Genomic DNA, 10,075 nt, shown 5'->3' on the forward strand with positions numbered 1-10,075 from the left:
ATGGTTCGGTTCGCAACCGTTTCATAGTCCGGAAACGGAATATTCGGCCCCTCCTCTCACCCAAGATTCGGGCGTTCCGAGTGGCTACCGGCCATACCCAATCGACGATCAAGGTGCCTCCGATGGGCGCTACGGGTGGACACCGGAGCCTAGGCCTCGCGCCCCTTCCCAAATGCCGAATCCTCCATCTCGCGCCGGTGTCCGCACACCGTACTCTCCGGCGGAGATGGAAAGATTGTTCAAGGCGTACTTGGAAATCTCCGAAGATGCGGTGGTTGGAACGAACCAATCCGGCGATCACTTTTGGTGGCGCGTCTCTAGCCGGTACAATGCACACCGGCCGCCGGGAACGATCGAGCGCAACGAGAGTATGGTGCGCAACTGCATCGGCCGAGCCAACGAAGAAATTGGCAAGTTCAACGGCTATTTCATCCAGGAGTCCCGGAATGCCGGGAGCGGCCGAAGCGAGGTCGACATCATCACCGCCTCGCTGAGCACCTACCAATCCATGAACGGTAAGTCGTTCAAATATCTTAACGTTTGGCAGGAGACGCGGACGCACCCGAAGTATAAGGGAGGCATAACATCCTTCTCTAGCGGCTCCTCCAAACGCTCACGGTCGGCATCCCTATCCGACGCCGGCGAAGAAGTGGCTAGCCAACTCGCCGAAGCTAACTTGGGTAGCCCCGATGCCCAACCAAGCGGTTCCCGACGCCGACCGCAAGGTAGGAAGAAGGCGGCGGCCGAACGACGTCGCGCCGCGACTCCATCTGCCCTTGCTCCCGAACCCGCACCCTATGTTCCACCTCCACCCCCGAACAACTCGTTGTGGGCCCTTTTGGCCCAACTCAATATGGCCGATAGGTCAACTATGACCCCCACGCAACTTCAAACGCACGAGTCCATGATATTGGGTCTCCAAAAACAATTGGGGTTGGTGCCGCCGGATGCGTAGTCTTCCTCGGGTTATATTAGCCAATAATTATGTAATTTTTAATTTTTAGGAGTTTAATTATGTAATTTTTAATTTTTAGTATTTTAATTATGTAATTTTTAATTTTTAGGATTTTAATTATGTCTTTTTATTTTATTTGTAATTTGTTATTTTTATTGTGATTTTTTTAATGAATTTTAGTATTATGAAAATGTTTTTGTGTAATTGAATTTTATATTAATTGTGCTCGTCCTTGCGGAAGAGCACAGTTGTGGGTGTTGTGCTCTTGCCAGAGAGCAGGCATGAATAGTACCGCCCGGGCCCACAACCGTGCCGCTGGCAAGAGCACGGTTGTGGATGCTCTTATGCTCACTTATGCATATGCGCTTCGAGTTCGATTATGAAAATTAAGCCATATCAAATTAAGTTAGTTTTGATATTTGAGATGCCATATAGTTTTAGAAAACTAATCGTGATATGATTCAAGATACTTTTGCTTATATATGGCACGGTTATGGTTTTCAAATTTTTTTATATTTCAATTAATTTTAATTTATAGTGAATTTAAGTTCATTATTTAAAACAAAAATATGGTGTATTTGGTAATTAGTACTCCCTCCGTTTCACCATAGTTGAGGCGAAACTTTTCGGCACGAAATTTAAGAAATAGATGTTGAGTGTGTTGAATAAATAGAAAAAATAAGTAAAAGAGAGAAAAAGATGGAGAGAATAAAGTAGAGAGAAAAAAGTAAGAGATAGTAAAGTAAGAAAGAGAAAATAATTACTCCCTATATATGAAAATGACTCAACTATGAAGAAACTTCTCAAAATGAAAAAATGACTCAACTATGAAGAAACGGAGGGAATACTATAGTTTAGTAGTACTGCATATGCACATATTGATGATCGAGATTCGAATAGTATCACATCACTAAATATGCAAGTATCAGATTAAATACGTTATATATTTAGCCAGATCATTCTTGGGGAGGAATGAATCAACCGTTACATATTCAATTAGGTCGTTACGGAAAATTATTGGCTGGAATAACTATTTAATCAATAAGCATGTTCAGTGAGTGTAGTTAATTTTCTAAAAAAAATCAAAATCAAAATCAAAATCAAAATCAAAATCAAAATCAAAATCGGGACTAGATACTCGATTATTCGAGACTGGGTACCTGAGTCGGGTATCCGAAATAAAATTCGGATCGGGTATCGGGTATTAGATTTTGGGAAATTCGGATCGGGTATCCACGGGTACCCGATTTGACAGGCCTATAACTGATATACTCTCCGCAACACTTGTATATTTCAGAGCTACATAGTACTCCCTCCATTCCATAGTAATGAAAGCGTTTCTTTTCGGCACGAAAATTAAGAAAATTATGTTAGGTGAGTTAAGTAAATGGAGAATAAAGTGGAAAATGAAAAAAAGTAGAGAGGTGAAGAGAGAATAAAGTAAGATAGAGTAAATTAGGTGTGGAGAAATGTGTTGACTTTTACTAAAAATGGAAATGACTCTATTACTATGGAACGTACCAAAATGACAAAATGACTCTATTACTATGGAACAGAGGGAGTATTTTTTATTTACTCGTATTATTTTAATATTTAAGTATTAAATTTAAATTGTGTAAATTGTCGATCAAAACACGAATTTTGGGTCTTTCTTAATTCCTTGGTCGCAAAATAGGAGTTCATAGTTGACTAGACATGGATTTTAGAGAAGAGTGAACTATATAAACAATACATGATCTTTCACTTTCGTACATAAATGGTACATGGTCTTTATTTTATACTCCCTCCGTTCACGAAAAATAGAGCACATTTGCCATTTTTGGGTGTCCACAAAAAATAGAGCACATTTAAAAAAACAAAGTTTTCAACAACTTCTCTCTTACTTTTTTCCCTTCTCTCTTACTCCCTCTGTTCCACAGTAATAGAATCATTTCATTTTGAGCACTCGTTTTGAAAAAATGATAATAAATGGTTAAAGTAGAGAAATAGTAAAGTAAGATAGAGAATAGTGTAGAGAATCTACCATATTCTCTATCTTACTTTACTATTTCTATATTCTAACCATTTATTATCATTTTTCCAAAACGAGTGCTCAAAATGAAATGCCTCTATTACTGTGGAACGGAGAGAGTACTAATAATATGGGACCTACATTCCACTAATACTACTCCTCTCTTACTTTTTTCCTTTCTCTCTTACTAATAATATGGACCCCACATTCTACTAACACTACTTCTCTTTTACTTTTTCCATTTCTCTCTTATTTTACCAATTCCACATTAAAACTCTGTCATTCACCATGTGTCCTATTTTTCGTGGATGGAGGGAGTATCGTTTTTGGTATCCCGTGACAAAAATAACCCTAGGTACTAAATATGTGATTTTTTTGTTATGGAAAATATTTTTGGAAATTTCAATTAAATAGTAGTATCAAATATGTGATTTCTTTTTTCTTCCTTTCTTATTTTTTTCTTCTTCTTTCTTTTTTGGATTTTTATCTTCCTTTCTTTTTCTCCTTAATTTATGTTCCTTTTTTTTTCTTTTCTCTTCTTTTTCTTCTTACTTTTTAGTATTTTATACATACATCTAATTAAATTCATAATATAAATCAAGAACAAAATACCTAATTAAATTAATTATTTAAACTAATTAAATCAATTGAATATTTTTAATTAAATTATTTTATACTCATTTTAGGGTTGAAATATCTAACTAAAAATATTCAATTGTTTATACCATTATGCATACAATTTACAATTTAAAATATTTATTAAGGCTATATTGATTAGTTATTAATTTAATATAAAATAATAATAATAATAGTTAATATTATATGATTCATAATTTAAATAATTATACTATAATTATTTATTAATTAATACTAGTTTTTAGTATTATAACAATAATATTATTATAATAATAATTAAATATAATTATAATTATGATTTTAATTAAGTATATTTGAATAATATTTAAAAAATAAATAAATTATTAATTTATGACATCACAATAATAATATTAATATTGATTAATAATAATATTATCACTTTTGGTACTAGTTTTGTATATGCCCAAAATATCCTCAATGACACAAATGGAAAAATGTATTTGTTTAGAGGATATTTTGAGGTGAAAATTGCACTAGGTACAAAAAATGTGATTTATAGGTACAAAAAATGATATAAAAAAATCAGGTATTATTTATGTGCAAAAGTGAAATATAATGTACTATCATTTATGTAGTTCACTCTTTTTATTATTATTATTATGTATGATTTTTAAGTGAGGATCAATTAATGTAGCTATAGTGATAGTTCTGTTATTGGATAATGTAAATGGAGTAAGAGTTAGTTCCATATACCACAATCAATTTTATCCATTTTACAAGTAGTTTAAGTAATGATAATGATTTAAAAATGTATTGCGCGTGGAAAAAGTGGTAGACCATTTTTTAAAAAGTACTACTAATATTTTATATAAAATATGTTCGCATGATAACATCTATAAATATAAAGACATTAATTTTCGCAGAATGGAAGATATACATCTCAATATAGGCTACTTTGTACGTATATATATTGGCCCAATTATGGAGTGCTTAAGAGTTAAGAATAAGGTCTAATGTTAGTATTTTCTAGGCGATCACTATATATAACAAAACAATATACTAATAAAAAACATTTATTAGAAATATCATTTATGATTTCTACAAAATTAGCCTACACATTCGTTGGTAAAAGTTTCAAAACCATATCAAATACACTTTCATTACCTTCCCTTCCCTTCCCTTCGCAGAGGTTCACTCAACATCGAAATAGTGGTGGCGCCAAGTGTGCATCCCCCTCTTGCAATCATCTCTTTCAATACAAGAATCACATCGTCCATCTTGTTCCATTTGAGAAGACCTTGAACGAAAACATTGTACGTCTCACTATTGGGCAAACAACCCTCGTTCACCATTTGCATCATCAGCCTCTCCCATCCGCCCTTCTTTGCAGAGTGCACCAACAAGAATTGTACATGTTACAACATCAGGCTGCAAATTTTTGGAAGGAAGCTCGTCAAACACGTCCTTTGTCCATCTGAGTTTACCATCTTTGCACAATCCATCAATGAGGATATTATAATTTCCATGGTATGCAACATGGAAAAAGCTTCGTCAATACGATGAGCACTGCACAAGCCACGTAACAAGATAGCGTAAGTCAATACAGTTGGATACACTTGTAGAGCTTCCATCTCTTTCAGCAACTTGAAGCCCTCAAATTAAGACCTCTAGCATTATGTTATAAGAAATCACATTGCACTCTAACCCTTTCCTTCTAATCAAGGTAAATAGGCGATAAACTTCATTAACTTGTCCTAGTTTACAATACCCGTTCATCAAACTAGTGTAGCTTCTAACATTATGCTTGATGCCCGATTTCACTGCTAGTTGGAAAATGTTTCTAGCTTTTGCCATTTGTCCTAGCAAACAATATCCATTCATCAATGCAGTGTATGTTAAAATGTTAGGTTGGACATCAATTTGCTTCATACTAGTTACCAACATATGCTCAGCCTCTTCCATCTTTCTCTCTCGGCATAGAGCATCTATAAAAATAGTACAAGTGACCACATCGGGGAATACCTTATTCGATATCATCTTCCTCAAGATGTCTTCAGCCTCATTACCTCTTCTATGATAGCATAACCCCTCAATTACAGTATTATATGTCACAACATCCGGTGAAATCCCCTTATCACCCAAGGAGGAGAAAAGTCGAAGAGCTTCGTCCACCTTACTATCTTTACACAGAGCATCAATAACTATGGTGTAAGCATAAACATTAAGTTTGCTCCTATCTTTTTCCAATCGATGAAGCAATTCAAGCGCCTCAAGAGTACCTCCGGCTTTGCATAACCCGTTAATCATAGTACTATATGCTTGTTCATCGGGATTGCAGAGAGCTGCTCCGCAGACAACTTCCAACATAGCTTTGCTGCCTCTGGGATCCTTCTGACCAATAAAAGCCCTTTGACGAGAGTGGTAAAAGTTACCACATCAGACTCGTATCCACGTTTGAAGAAAATGCCTAAAATCGCAAACCCAAAATCAGGTCTTTTCAATCGGCAGAAGCAATCGATTGCAATATTCAAGGTGTAGTGATCAATACGAGCACCCCTTTGAAGCATTTCGTCGAACAGGTGGAGGGCGAGTGAGTACTGCTGCATCTTGACCACCGCACTCAATAACTTGGTGAAATCAATAACAGAAGGGGGAGACTGCATTCTCATCATATCCCGGAATTGATCGACGGCTTCATCGGGATATCAAATCTGGGATAAACCGAAAAGCATCGAATTTGGTGGCTGGCGTTGATGAATGAGTGATATTGGAGGGGTCTCAACCAACAATTTGACAAAACTCTTCTGAAGATCATTGCTTTCTGGAAATTTGGGTAGATTTCTCTTTCAGCTAAAAATATTGGAATCTGGGGATGCGATCATTTACCATCAATAATTGTTCTCTTTGAACGGGATGCGATCCATTGCTAAATAATACCAATTTTTAACTATTAGATTAGGAGATTTAGTGGTTAATATAATGCTAATAGATTATATTTTAAATGTAAAGAATTATTATATAAAATTAAAAGTTATTAATGTCAATTCTCTCTTATTAAAATTATCCAAAAATTTTAAATTTATGTAACTCACTCGATTTAAATTATTTTTAAAAAAAATATATCAATTTAAATGTAATTTTATAAGGATTCTAACGAGATCTCAATTGCATATGGTCCGACGACGTTCGGATGATGGAATTTTATAATTTTTATTTCAGTTTTCGTATATGTTGATAAACAGATTTTTATCAACGAATACATCAAAAATATCAATATAATGCATGTAAAATATCAATATAATGCATGTAGAATCTCAACATAATACAAGTAAAATTTCAATAAAACTGTGTTGATATTTTCGTGTACTTGTTTTGAAATATTCATGTCATTGTGTTGATATTTGTAATACACTATGTTGATATAAAAAAACACGAAAATTATGATATGATAATAGAATGACGATCTTATCATTTTGTTGATATTTTGTCTACTATTTGTTGAAATTCGTAAGATTTAATCTCATCCACTCATTTTGAAATGTAATGGTGAAGATTTGGTCTTAATTTTAGATTATGATATTATAAGTAATAGAAGATGACCCCTTTTTGAACAGTTGTAATTTTACGCATACCATCAAATATATTTTTTACAAAATACTACTCCATATAGGTATAAAAAAACTAAACTCCGACTAATATATAATTATAGATTAAGTTTTAATTATTAAATAACAAATGGAAGCATGAAATTAAACATACGAGACCATTTTTGGATACCTATTAATTCATTTTAAGATTGTTTTAGTTCATTCAAAAAGTATAAACTCCTAAAAAGTATGAACTCGTACGAATTAAAATAATTTAAAAATAACCTCTACGTAATGAACTAAATCAATTAAAAATTGACCTGATTAATATCTGAAAATGATCTTCATTTAGTTATTTGGTTAGTTACTACTCTTTTAACTACCCTGTTTAATGGTCTTGAGTTATCTAATGCATCTTAATCAATATATATTGAGTATTGAGTATATATTGAATATATATTGAGTATTGAGTAAGTAACATTTTAATAAAACAAATATGGAAATATTTGGAAATAGTAAAACTAAATTTGACTTATACTTGAGTTATTAGATAAAACAGGAAAAAATACATTTAATTGAAATATCAAAATAGTCATTTAGACTAGTTCTAAATTACGAGTTCGTGAAAATTAAGAGTAAAATTGTTTGAGTGACTATTTTTTGTAACCTTTACATCTATTTTTTTAAGAGCATTAGCAATGTGGCGCTCTAAGGGATGCCCTAAAGCCCGCCCTATGCACCGCCACATCAGCATTTTATCCTCCTACCCTTCCAATGCAGTGGGGCGCCCACTAAGTGTTGGGGTTTGAAGCCCCTTGCACAGCGGAAGACTTGTACAAAACAAATAAATCAGACGTGAGATCTATTTGACCGATTACGGGATTAATCTATTCACATGTTAACACAGAATTGCATGCTAGAACGCAAATAATTCATGTTCATAGAATATAAATCCTAAACATGAATTCTACGGTTTAGAGTTACCGATTTGATTCTCCAAAGAATCGTCGATTGCTCGCGCCCTCTCCTCGATGATCTTCTATACTAGACCACGGATCTTCTGACTGGTGTCCCGAACTATATTCCGACATCAGGGTGGGCTGATCTTATCGAAACACTAGGACTCGAATAAAAAAGACACAAATTCCTCACGGAGGAGGAGCTGAAAAACTCACGGAGGAGATTTTTCTAAGGAAAAATCGTCTCTCTCTTTAAAATAAGAGTGGGCGAAATTTTCCACTTCAAAAATTCTTATTTTCTATCTCCTTTTTTCTCCTATTTATAATAGTTACATATTGGGCCCAATCAGGGATCTATGGAAGGCTTTGGATATGAGCTCACCCAATTAGCTTTTTACTAATTAAATTGAACCCACAATTTAATACAAGCTTATATTGGAATATTACGAGCAACCACTGCAGACGTAATATTGACCTCCCTCTCCAAGTCCGAAATTACAAGTAATCCGTGTTTCCATTTTTTTTTTATTATTTATTTCTCGCGCTTAAGATATAAATGTCCATTAATTAATTAAAGTCTGCTATGGGCTTAATTAATTAACATCTTATTAATTCCAAGAGTGGACTTAGCAAGAAACACTTATTTATTATTCATAGAGTAATAAAACTCCAACTGGCCAGTTTCCGAATAATAATACCTTGTTCAAGCTCCTCTTGAGGACATTATCAAACGAGACTCACCTCGCGCACGATTCAACATAATAGCAATCCTAGCACCGCTAGATAATGATCACCACTACCCAATATACCTGGATCGTTGGGTGATGAAAAACCCACACATTTGGTAAGTCAAAGTAGTAGATACTCAATATTGTATGCTTAATGTTAACGTACATTGATTAAAAAATAGATATTTATCAAGACCTCGTCTTTCAGTAGATAGCATAAAGACTCGTCTTGCTGTTAGATCCATTCAGTGCTATACCACACCAACGCCATCTTATTTCAATAAGGCTTAGAAATAATCGGACTGACATTGCAACCTTTCACGATAGGTAGCCAAAGCCTATCTAGGTTGTGAAATTCTTCTTTTTCTTTTGCAAAGCATTGCATAGAACCGACTGTAGTTACCTTAAAATGGACGACACCCACAACCAGTCTACTAAGCAAAAGACTTAGGCTTTGTTTACTTCTTATGCATTTAAATATTTATAAAACATCTTATAAACGCACAAGCAAACACAATGTAATAATATACTGATTCTATTCGTGCGAAATGCTCGAATAATGCTGAATCTGGTCAAAAGTGGATTGTAGAGTTTTTCCGTACACAAGCAAGATACTAAACCTAACAATAAGCCGCTCTAAAGGCCGCCATAAACATTTTCTTTATTTGAATATTTAAATAACTACAAAAATTGAAAAAAAAAACCTTCATTTCATTTAAAATTAATACATTACAATACGAATTAAAAAATATTTAAATAACTACAAAAACTGGAAAAAAAACCTTCATTTCATTAAAAAAAATACGCATTTGAAAAAAAAACGAAAACACATTGCGTCGTCCGCGTCGCCCACAATGGACGGACGACGCATCGGGCATCGTCCGCGCGCCCACAGTGGGCGGACGCTGGCGCGCCCGAGGCATCGGGCGGCCTATCGTCCGCCCCATTGCGGATGCTCTAAATAAAACATAAATATGATTATTTAAAAGTGAGTGTCAATTAATGAAGCAATAGTGATAGTTCTGTTATTGGATATTATAGTTATGTGCATATACTACAATATTTTTATCCATATTATAGTTTGTAATACTCTTAAAAATAGGCATAATAATGTGTGATACATGTTTTAATAAAAATATATTAGCGTAATAAGCGTAGAAATGGTTTAAAATTTAAAAGTAGTGTAATTAATGATAACGATTTTAAAAGGTATTGCGACTACAAATGTAAAGAGACTA

At 34.1% G+C, this 10,075-nt stretch overlaps 1 pseudogene; it reads right to left on the minus strand.

The window, feature by feature from the left end:
• Window positions 1-4,620: 4,620 nt before the first annotated feature.
• LOC121744518 lies at window positions 4,621-6,484 on the minus strand (annotated as a pseudogene).
• Window positions 6,485-10,075: the final 3,591 nt, after the last annotated feature.

Source organism: Salvia splendens, chromosome 8 (genome assembly GCF_004379255.2).
Source record: "Salvia splendens isolate huo1 chromosome 8, SspV2, whole genome shotgun sequence".
In the NCBI taxonomy this organism is placed as follows: Eukaryota; Viridiplantae; Streptophyta; class Magnoliopsida; order Lamiales; family Lamiaceae; genus Salvia; species Salvia splendens.